The sequence below is a fragment of the Gossypium hirsutum genome, chromosome A06 (genome assembly GCF_007990345.1).
Source record: "Gossypium hirsutum isolate 1008001.06 chromosome A06, Gossypium_hirsutum_v2.1, whole genome shotgun sequence".
Classification (NCBI taxonomy): Eukaryota; Viridiplantae; Streptophyta; class Magnoliopsida; order Malvales; family Malvaceae; genus Gossypium; species Gossypium hirsutum.
In genome coordinates, this window is record NC_053429.1 from 120,814,855 (window position 1) to 120,823,367 (window position 8,513).

General features: G+C 30.6%; 1 long non-coding RNA gene across 1 annotated transcript; it reads left to right on the forward strand.

Annotated features, from left to right (window-relative positions):
• Nucleotides 1–7,571: 7,571 nt before the first annotated feature.
• Nucleotides 7,572–7,881, forward strand: LOC121230731 (uncharacterized). The gene is made up of 2 exons (XR_005928865.1): nt 7,572–7,643; nt 7,738–7,881. It is a non-coding gene; the product is annotated as an uncharacterized lncRNA (long non-coding RNA).
• The last annotated feature ends 632 nt before the right edge of the window (nt 7,882–8,513 follow it).

Below are 8,513 nucleotides of genomic sequence, written 5' to 3' on the forward strand. Positions count from 1 at the left end.
TATTTTGTTTGATGTAAAAAAAGGGTGAATATTTGTACAAGAGAAAGGGGATATTATTATCATATTTATATTCATATATGTGTGTCTATTTTGTTTTGTAAATAATAAATGAACCTTCGTCTTTTTTAACTTTATAGAAATCCACAAAGAAATCCTCTTATTTTAATTTGTTAAAATTCAATTATTGTGCTTTATGTAAATTCATAAGTTATTTTGAAATCAACCATTCAGGTTTATATATTTAACACTAATTTTTCAATTATTGGGTTTAGCAAGATTTTGGCATCACATTGGTTCTCCATTTGGAATTGTGGGCAGTGTTTGATGGATTGGAAGTGGTTTGGAGGAGAGTTGTACATGGCCGGGACTAACAAAACTTTAGGTTTGGGCTGAATCCCTAAAAAGTAGCTTAGATTTTTTTTTTAAGTTTGGTCCAGATAAAAATGTTAAAACTCAAGTATGGTTTGGCTTGACCTATATTATTTTTTTAATTTTATTTTTTATATAAAAAATTTAAAAATATAATACACCAAATACATTAAAAATATTAAAATAAATCTTTTCTAAAAAATTGAAAATGAGTTAAAAAAAGTCTTTATACTTAAACAATATTAAGATAAGTGCAACTTAACAAGCAAATAACTCTAAAATAGTAGCAAAATTAACAATAAAATAAGTGTTATACAATATCCAAACATTAACAACAAAATAGTAGTAACATAGTAGTGGAATGGTAGCAAAATAGTGGGAAAACAATAGTAAAACATGGAAAAACAGCAAGGTTTATTTTTTTTTGAAAGTTTGGGTCGAGTTGGGTCTGGGCCAAAAACCTTACCCGAGGCCTATCTCATTTTCTAAACAGGTCTTTTTTTTTTGCCCAAGCCCATTTTTCTAACCAATTTTTGCTCAAATCCTCTCATTTTCGGGTTAGCCCAACCCAGTCATGAACAACTTTAGTTTGGAGTAAAGTCAGGTAATTCTTGAGAGTGATAGCAGCGAGGCGCTGCTCAAGTGGGGGACATGTTTGTTCATTGGTACGGCGTGTTAATATGCAGTTATAGCCACAATCAATGGAAAATTCGAAATTTTTTTTAACAAGTTGGAAATTTAATTATAATTTTTCATAGATCCAAAATATAAGTTTATTATGCATTAATTTATAATCTCGTCGTTTCTAAAGTGATTAAATAACTTTTTTTTTCATTCTTAGGGATGTTAAATTGCAATTTTATTATATATTAATTTATAATTTTTTATTTATAAGAGGATTGTTTTACAAAATTTTCATTTTTTTTGGAAGGTTAAAGTACAATTTCACTATATATATTAATTTATAATTTTTCAATTTATAAAGAGGCTAAATTGAAAATTTTCAAATATTAGGACCAATGTAACACCTTTAACCCCGTCCCATCGTCAGAACAAGATTACGGAGTATTGCCGGTCAATACAGTATATTTATACGTAAAAAAGAATAAATGCATAATTATACATTTCTTTATGTAGCTTTAGTGGGTCCACAATACTTAATAAGAACAATTAAACAAACTGGGGCCCGATCGGAAACTTAGAAAATTTTTCGTAAAATTTTAAATTTTCTTCTTTTAAATAGTACCACACACCCGTGTGACTAAATTTAACATACCCGTGCGGCTTGGGACACGCCCGTGTCCTCAACCCGTGTGTAACACTGACTTTTAAACACGACCATGACACACGTCCGTGTGGCCTACCCGTGTACTAAACTGACTTTAAGACACGATCGTGGCAATCAAGGCACATGCCCGTGTGACAAATCATGTGGTCTCAAAATGAACCTTGTATTTTAAAATTTACCAATCCTGCAAATTGTAGACAACAAGCATTTCAAAATTTCTCCATTCAATTAGTCCAAATATGGTTAAACACACTTAATACTCATTAAACCATCATATCATAATTTAACACGTATACTTAATAATGACTTAAACTAAACCATTTCAAACACATTTTATGTACTATCCAATACTTACTTCAAATACTTATCACGTATCATTATCAATTATCAATTTACTTATTTCACTATTACAATCACAATCCAATATGACACTTAAGACATCTTAGATACATGCCATTATCATCAATTAACATACTTTACCTTATTGAGTTCGAGATCGGCCTGGAATGCTGATTCAAAGATCTGACTTTACCTTAACCTGCGCACGGAAACAAACCGTACGCTGAGTATGAACTCAGTGGTATTTTTGTAAACCAATACTTAAAATATAATATATACATAAAATCATATAATGATCATAATTATATAATCATTCAATTCATAAATAAACTCTTCATAATTCACTTAATCTTTATCATTTATTAACTCGATTAGCTTTTCAAATGAATTCATAAATCATCTAAACATTAATACTTTCCATTCGTATGTTTTACTCATACTTCAGTCCTCGTTTTAGTATCAATAAACATTTATAATATCAATCAATTTATCGGTTTTATACAGTAACATTCCGGCACTCTGTAACAGTCAGTTATGCAGTAACAGTTATTTATTCAATAACAGTCAATTATTCCGTAGCAGTCAACCTTTAATACTTTTAATTACCCCTATTAACATGACTCGGACCTGGACGGATACACGGATCCAACCCACACACCGGGGATACTATACAGTGTTTCATCGGCCAAAGCCGAAATACACCGTAACGGTAATAGTAACAGTAACAGTAACGGTACACAAAGTACCTCATCGGAACAAATCCGAAACAGTAACAGTAACAGTCAGGTACAGAGTACCTCTTCGGAATGAATCTGGAACAGTCACAGTAGTCGACACATATAGTGTCTTATCGACACACAATCGGAATATCCCTGAACACTTCCAATCCTATGGCATGCCAATTATATCCGACTAGCCCGATACTGTTAATAGGGATTTTAGTAAACTTTCAAATTTTCAGTTTCATTTCAATACACTTTTCCATATTCACATGCAATTCAATTTCAATACAATATACATATTTCAATTTTAATATAACATACATTTTAATTCATTTTCCAATAATCACATATTCAAATATTTCATACTTTAATTACTGGTCACATATCAATCATGATACAACAATTAATAATCAAATTCAATAAATTATAAAACATTATAATTCTTACCTTACATTTCCATTCTCAAGCAATTCAAATATTAACATAACAATTAACTATTAAGTTCAGTTTATAGAAATACAAACCGTAGTTTTCGAGCTAACTCCCGTTGTCTTCGCCTTATCCTCGCTTAACCAAGATTTTTCGAGACATCATTAGCTACGGGAATTAATTAAATATTATTAATACACTATCATTAAATTTTTCACATTGAATATTTCAATTTCTATCCAACTTTTACCTTAATTCCAATTTAGTCCCTAAACCGAGACTAACTTTTATTTTTCATATTTAACTCAATGTTTTCATTTAATTTCCACTTCAAACTTATTTCAGCTCTCTAATTTCACCGTAAACTATGATTTCAAAATTCTTCAATTTAGTCCCTACTATTCAAAACTTATGAATTACTTTACAATTCAATCCTTATTTCATTTCTAGCTTGAATTTCTATCAATTAAGCCCTTAATTCATCTTTTTGTTCAACAAGAACAATGTCTTATAATCAACTATCTTACAATATATAAACTTAACTTCATCAAAACCTTGTTCTAAAGTTTCTAAAACATCAAAATCAAGTAAAAAGGGCTAAATTGACATACCTATTTAACTTTCAAGCCTTGAAATCCCAATTTTCCCCTTTTTCCTTCTTTCTTTCTTCCTTTCTTCTTTCTTTCCCCAGCTTTCTGTTTCATTTCATCCTTTTTTTATTTTTCTATTCTTTTTCTTTTTATTCATTTTACTTTATATATATATTATAATAACTTAATAATAGCTATAATAACATATCTATTTAATATCCAATATCTATTTTACACTACAACAAAACAGGTTTTTCGCTGCATTTGAAGAAAAAACACCGCAAAAAGTAAAGCAGGACGTCGTCGTTTAACGTTGACATTTAGTGTTATTAGCGGCATTTTTCCAAAAGCGCCGCTAAAGATCGAGCATTAGTGGCGCTTTTTGAAAAACGCCGCTAATGCTCAGATTTGTAGCGGCGCTTTTTGAAAAACGCCGCTAATGCTCAGATCTGTAGCGGCGCTTTTTGAAAAACGCCGCTAATGCTTGATTTATAGCGACGTTTTTTCAAAAAGCTCCACAAAAACATTTTATTGGTTTTTTTATATTAATTAAATGCAATTTGTTTTTAATTGAATATTTAACTTCTTTGGGAAAAAATAATAACACGTAGAAAAAATTTGAAAATAAAAACATGTAAAATATATGTTAAAAATGAAAAAAATTAAAATACTATCATTTAAAATAATTTTAAAGCTTTTTTGGTATATGACTGATTGTTTGTCAATTTATATATTAAATAAATTCTTCTATAATCATAAAAGGGATAATATTAATTTGAAAATATTGAATTACTTATCATTATAGTTTAAGGTTTATGGTTTAGGGTATATAGTTTGGGGTTTATGGTTTATGATGAGTTAATATTTTAAGGTTTATGAATTATGGGTTTAGGGTTTAAGGTTTAGGGGTTTATGGTTTATGAGTTAATATCACAAGGTTTATGGATTATGGATTATGGACTTAGGGATTATGATTTATGGTTCAAGGGTTGAGGTTTAGAGATTTAGGGTTTATGATTTAGGGATTAAAGGTTAAGGGTTTAGGAGTTAAGGGTCCAAGGGTTAAGGGTACATGATTTAGGGTTTAAAGTTTAGGGGTTAAGGGTCTAAGGTTTATGAGTTATGGGTTATGGGTTTAGGGATTTAGGGGTTAAAGCATTAAGGGGACATGGGTTATGGGTTTAGGGTTTAGGATAATTAGTGATAAAAAAATTAATTAAAATTTGAAATACTATTATTTAAAATAATTTTAAAGTTTTTTTGAGTATATGAGTGCTTTTTTTAATTTATATATATTAAATAATTTCAAATTTTAAAGATTTAAAATTTTCAATAATTTTCAAGATTTCAAATTTTATCTAATTCTTTTAACTATTAGTTAAATTTTAAAAAATTATTTATTTAAATAAAAAATAAAATACTATTATTTAAAATAATTTTAATTTTATTTAGGTATATAAGTGATTTTTTTAAATTTATATTGTTTTAAAATTATATATTAAATAATTTTAATTTTTAAAGGAATTAGCGGCGTTTATAAAAAACGCCGCAAAAGGTATACAATAGCGGCGTTTTTATAAAAAATGCCGCAAAAGAGCATCATGTTTTAAACAAAACGGCACCGTTTTGTAGGATTTATTGGTGGCGTTTTTTGTGAAGCACCGCAATAGGTTTGGATTTAGCGGCGCTAGTGTATAAACGCCGCTAATATTATTTTGTTCAGATCAAAGTGTCAACATTTTGTTAGTTTATTAGTGGCATTTATCTAAAACACCGCAATAGCTTACCCTTTTAGCGGAGCTATTGCAAAAACATCGTAAATGTTAAATTATGTTGGTTAAAACATCGTCGTTTTGTTGTCTTCTTTTTTACGCACGATAACACTTAGAAATTTTGACAACTCTCCCCAATTCATTTCCCCTCTTTTCCTTAGTCCCAAATCCCTAAAGAATTATCACCTGTTTTTCCCCAATTCGGCATCCGAAAATAACCCCTTCTTCCCCAGTTTGAAATCCCTAAAATTCACCCTTCCCACTGGCCATTGATTTCCCATCTATAGAAAATTGGATTAAGAAAGGAAAGGGTTTCAGAAGTTGGCTTTGGGGTTGAAGAAACAGTTCAAGGTAAGAAAACAGTTCAACAATTAATGATTTTCGAAGTTTCTTTGTTCTATATTAATGATCGGTATTCAAAGTGTCAGGTGTCCTGTAGGCGTTGGACTTAGGTTTCTAACTATCCCTTTTGCCTTTTTCGTTTACACCCTTAAGTTCTTCTCTGCTCATCTCCTCGATAATTTTTGGGTTCAAAGGAAAAGTATATTTCTTTTCTGCTTTAGATTTCAATTTGACTAGTTATTTTCGCTATTTGCTATGTTATATTCTAAGTTCATTCAAGTTTCTTATCTAGGTTTGTGTTGCTTGATTCAATTTTGTACTAAGTGGAGCTGTATTTTCTTTTAATAGCTCCTGCTGGAAAACTGGAATTTGAAAATTTGAATCTTGTTCATGGAAAGCTTAATAGGAGTTGTATATATATATTTATCCGTGTGTGTGTTCTATAACTTAGTCAGGTTTAGGTGTTGTCTTCATGATTAAACTTATATGAATTGTTTTTGTGTTGATATAAATACATAATTCTAGATACATAAATTCTGAAGTTTGTGAATTTTATGAATTATTTGTTTTACCCAAAAATTTTATACTAATAAACTAAGATAGTAGGAACATTAGTTTTACTGAATTGAGTCGCTCGTGTTTCCTATTTCGGAACATGCGTACTAATTCAAAAATTGCTAGGGAGGTTTGTGCCGAATTTTAATGTGGAGTAGTTCCGGTTAGAATTTCTTAGCTTCAAAAAGGAATAAACATGTGGTATCCTTCTGTTGGAATATCACGATTGGTCCCCAACTTTGGGTGGAGCATCTAATTCCAAAACCCATGGTTACCTTTCAATTTCCATTGAAAACATAGTTGCTCTTTTTCTATTGGTTCAAATCCATACCTGTTAATAAAAATGATTGAGATTTAGTTGAGTGAAACAATAAATATAGACATATGATATGCATGTTTAAGGTTTGTTTATTTTGAATCAGTAGGTGCTTTCTCTCTATCATATGTTTATTTGTTAGTTTTGTTGATTGGCAAAGGCTTTACATTTTTTCATTAGGTGTGTTTAGTGTATGTTTAAGTAGGTTTCGGAAAAAAAGAAAAAGGTCAAAATGTTTTCATATTTAAGATATTTTATGTGCCAAAGCTATTTTGCTAGATAGTGTCCCTGTTATGTGCCAAAGTTTAAACCGCAATGTATTGATCTCAAGAGAACAAAATGAAGCTCTGAGAATTTGATTTTTTTCTTTTTTAATAGTTAATCTTGTCTCTCTCTTTTTAAACTGCAGGGGCCTCCCGTTCTTCCATCAAATATTCGACTTTTTCCTGGATATTCGGGTTCAAATACCCATGGATTCGCTGTTTGCTTACTGGCTTGATATAATTCGGAAAACACTAGTTTTCTCGAAGCCTCTTGTTCACGAGAGTTATTTGTCTATCTTTCTAATAGTAATAGGTATTGGTATTTATCCGGATTTCGTTCTCTTATTATCAGGTGAGAAAGTCGAAACTATTCTATATAATTATTTTTATAGATAGTTTTCATGAATAAAAAAAAATCAAATCCTATGTCCCCCAAAAGGATATTTTCATTAAGCACAGAGGATGCTTTTGTTCATCAGTGGTGCATTCATCTTGACAAATATCTGCAAGTAATTTATGTCCTAGTCTTTTATTTTTTTAGGATGGTTACTTTTGAACCTGTTTCTTCAACTAAGCCACCTCTTTACAAGATCTGTTGTCTATACCCAATGTGGCTGAACAACATGAAGTGTGGGATTTTTTAAGTGTTTCCTCAAAGGTGCGTGTCTTCTTGGAATTGGGTGCTTCCTTATTTTCTATGGATAGAATGAATGACATCCAACACTAATTGTGCTTGTAATTTTCTTTTGAAGAATTACTCTTTCGGAAAATCCTCATCCCACGTCGCAATCATACGGCCTTGCTCAGATTGTTCAGAAATTGGCTAATCCTTTGACCCCGGAGGAGTCCTTGTCCACCACCACCGTACGAGGTTGGCCTTCTTCCTAGTATTTCATCACAGGTAATTTCAATTATCTAATTCTTAGCAATATGAATCCACCTTCTGCCTTTCAATTTTACGGTGGATTTGGATTTTTTTAAATTTGGGGGAAAAGTTTGCCCTAACATTCAAATTGAATTTCGAGGATCCAATGCTATTAATTGCCCTGTAATTTTAACCTGTTTCCACTTTTCAGTTTGATGGTGAACTTGATTATTTTTAAATTTGGGCAAACCCGCAAACTTTTACCCTAATATTCAATTTGATTTCCCAAGGACCTGCCATTATGCTTATACTATTAAAAAATTTAATAATATAAATACGATTCCTCTTTGTTGACCAATTCAACTTAGAACGTGGCATTTTTTATTGAGTTATTCGGGTTTGATCATTCTGACTAGAATATAATTGTTTATTATATAGGTTTATTTAGTTAGCGGCATTGGGAATCTTTGAATAAGAGATTACGCCATTGTTTTAGGCATATTACGGCGGTTGAAAATTAGTGATTAATAACTTGCGATTCATAGGTAAGAACCAGCTTTCTTTTCTTGAGTGAAAATACTATGTGATTGAGAAATTTTTTCTCAATGATGCCTAACTTCACCAGAAGTACGTAAGAAAATATTACTTTCGAAGCTTTTGTAT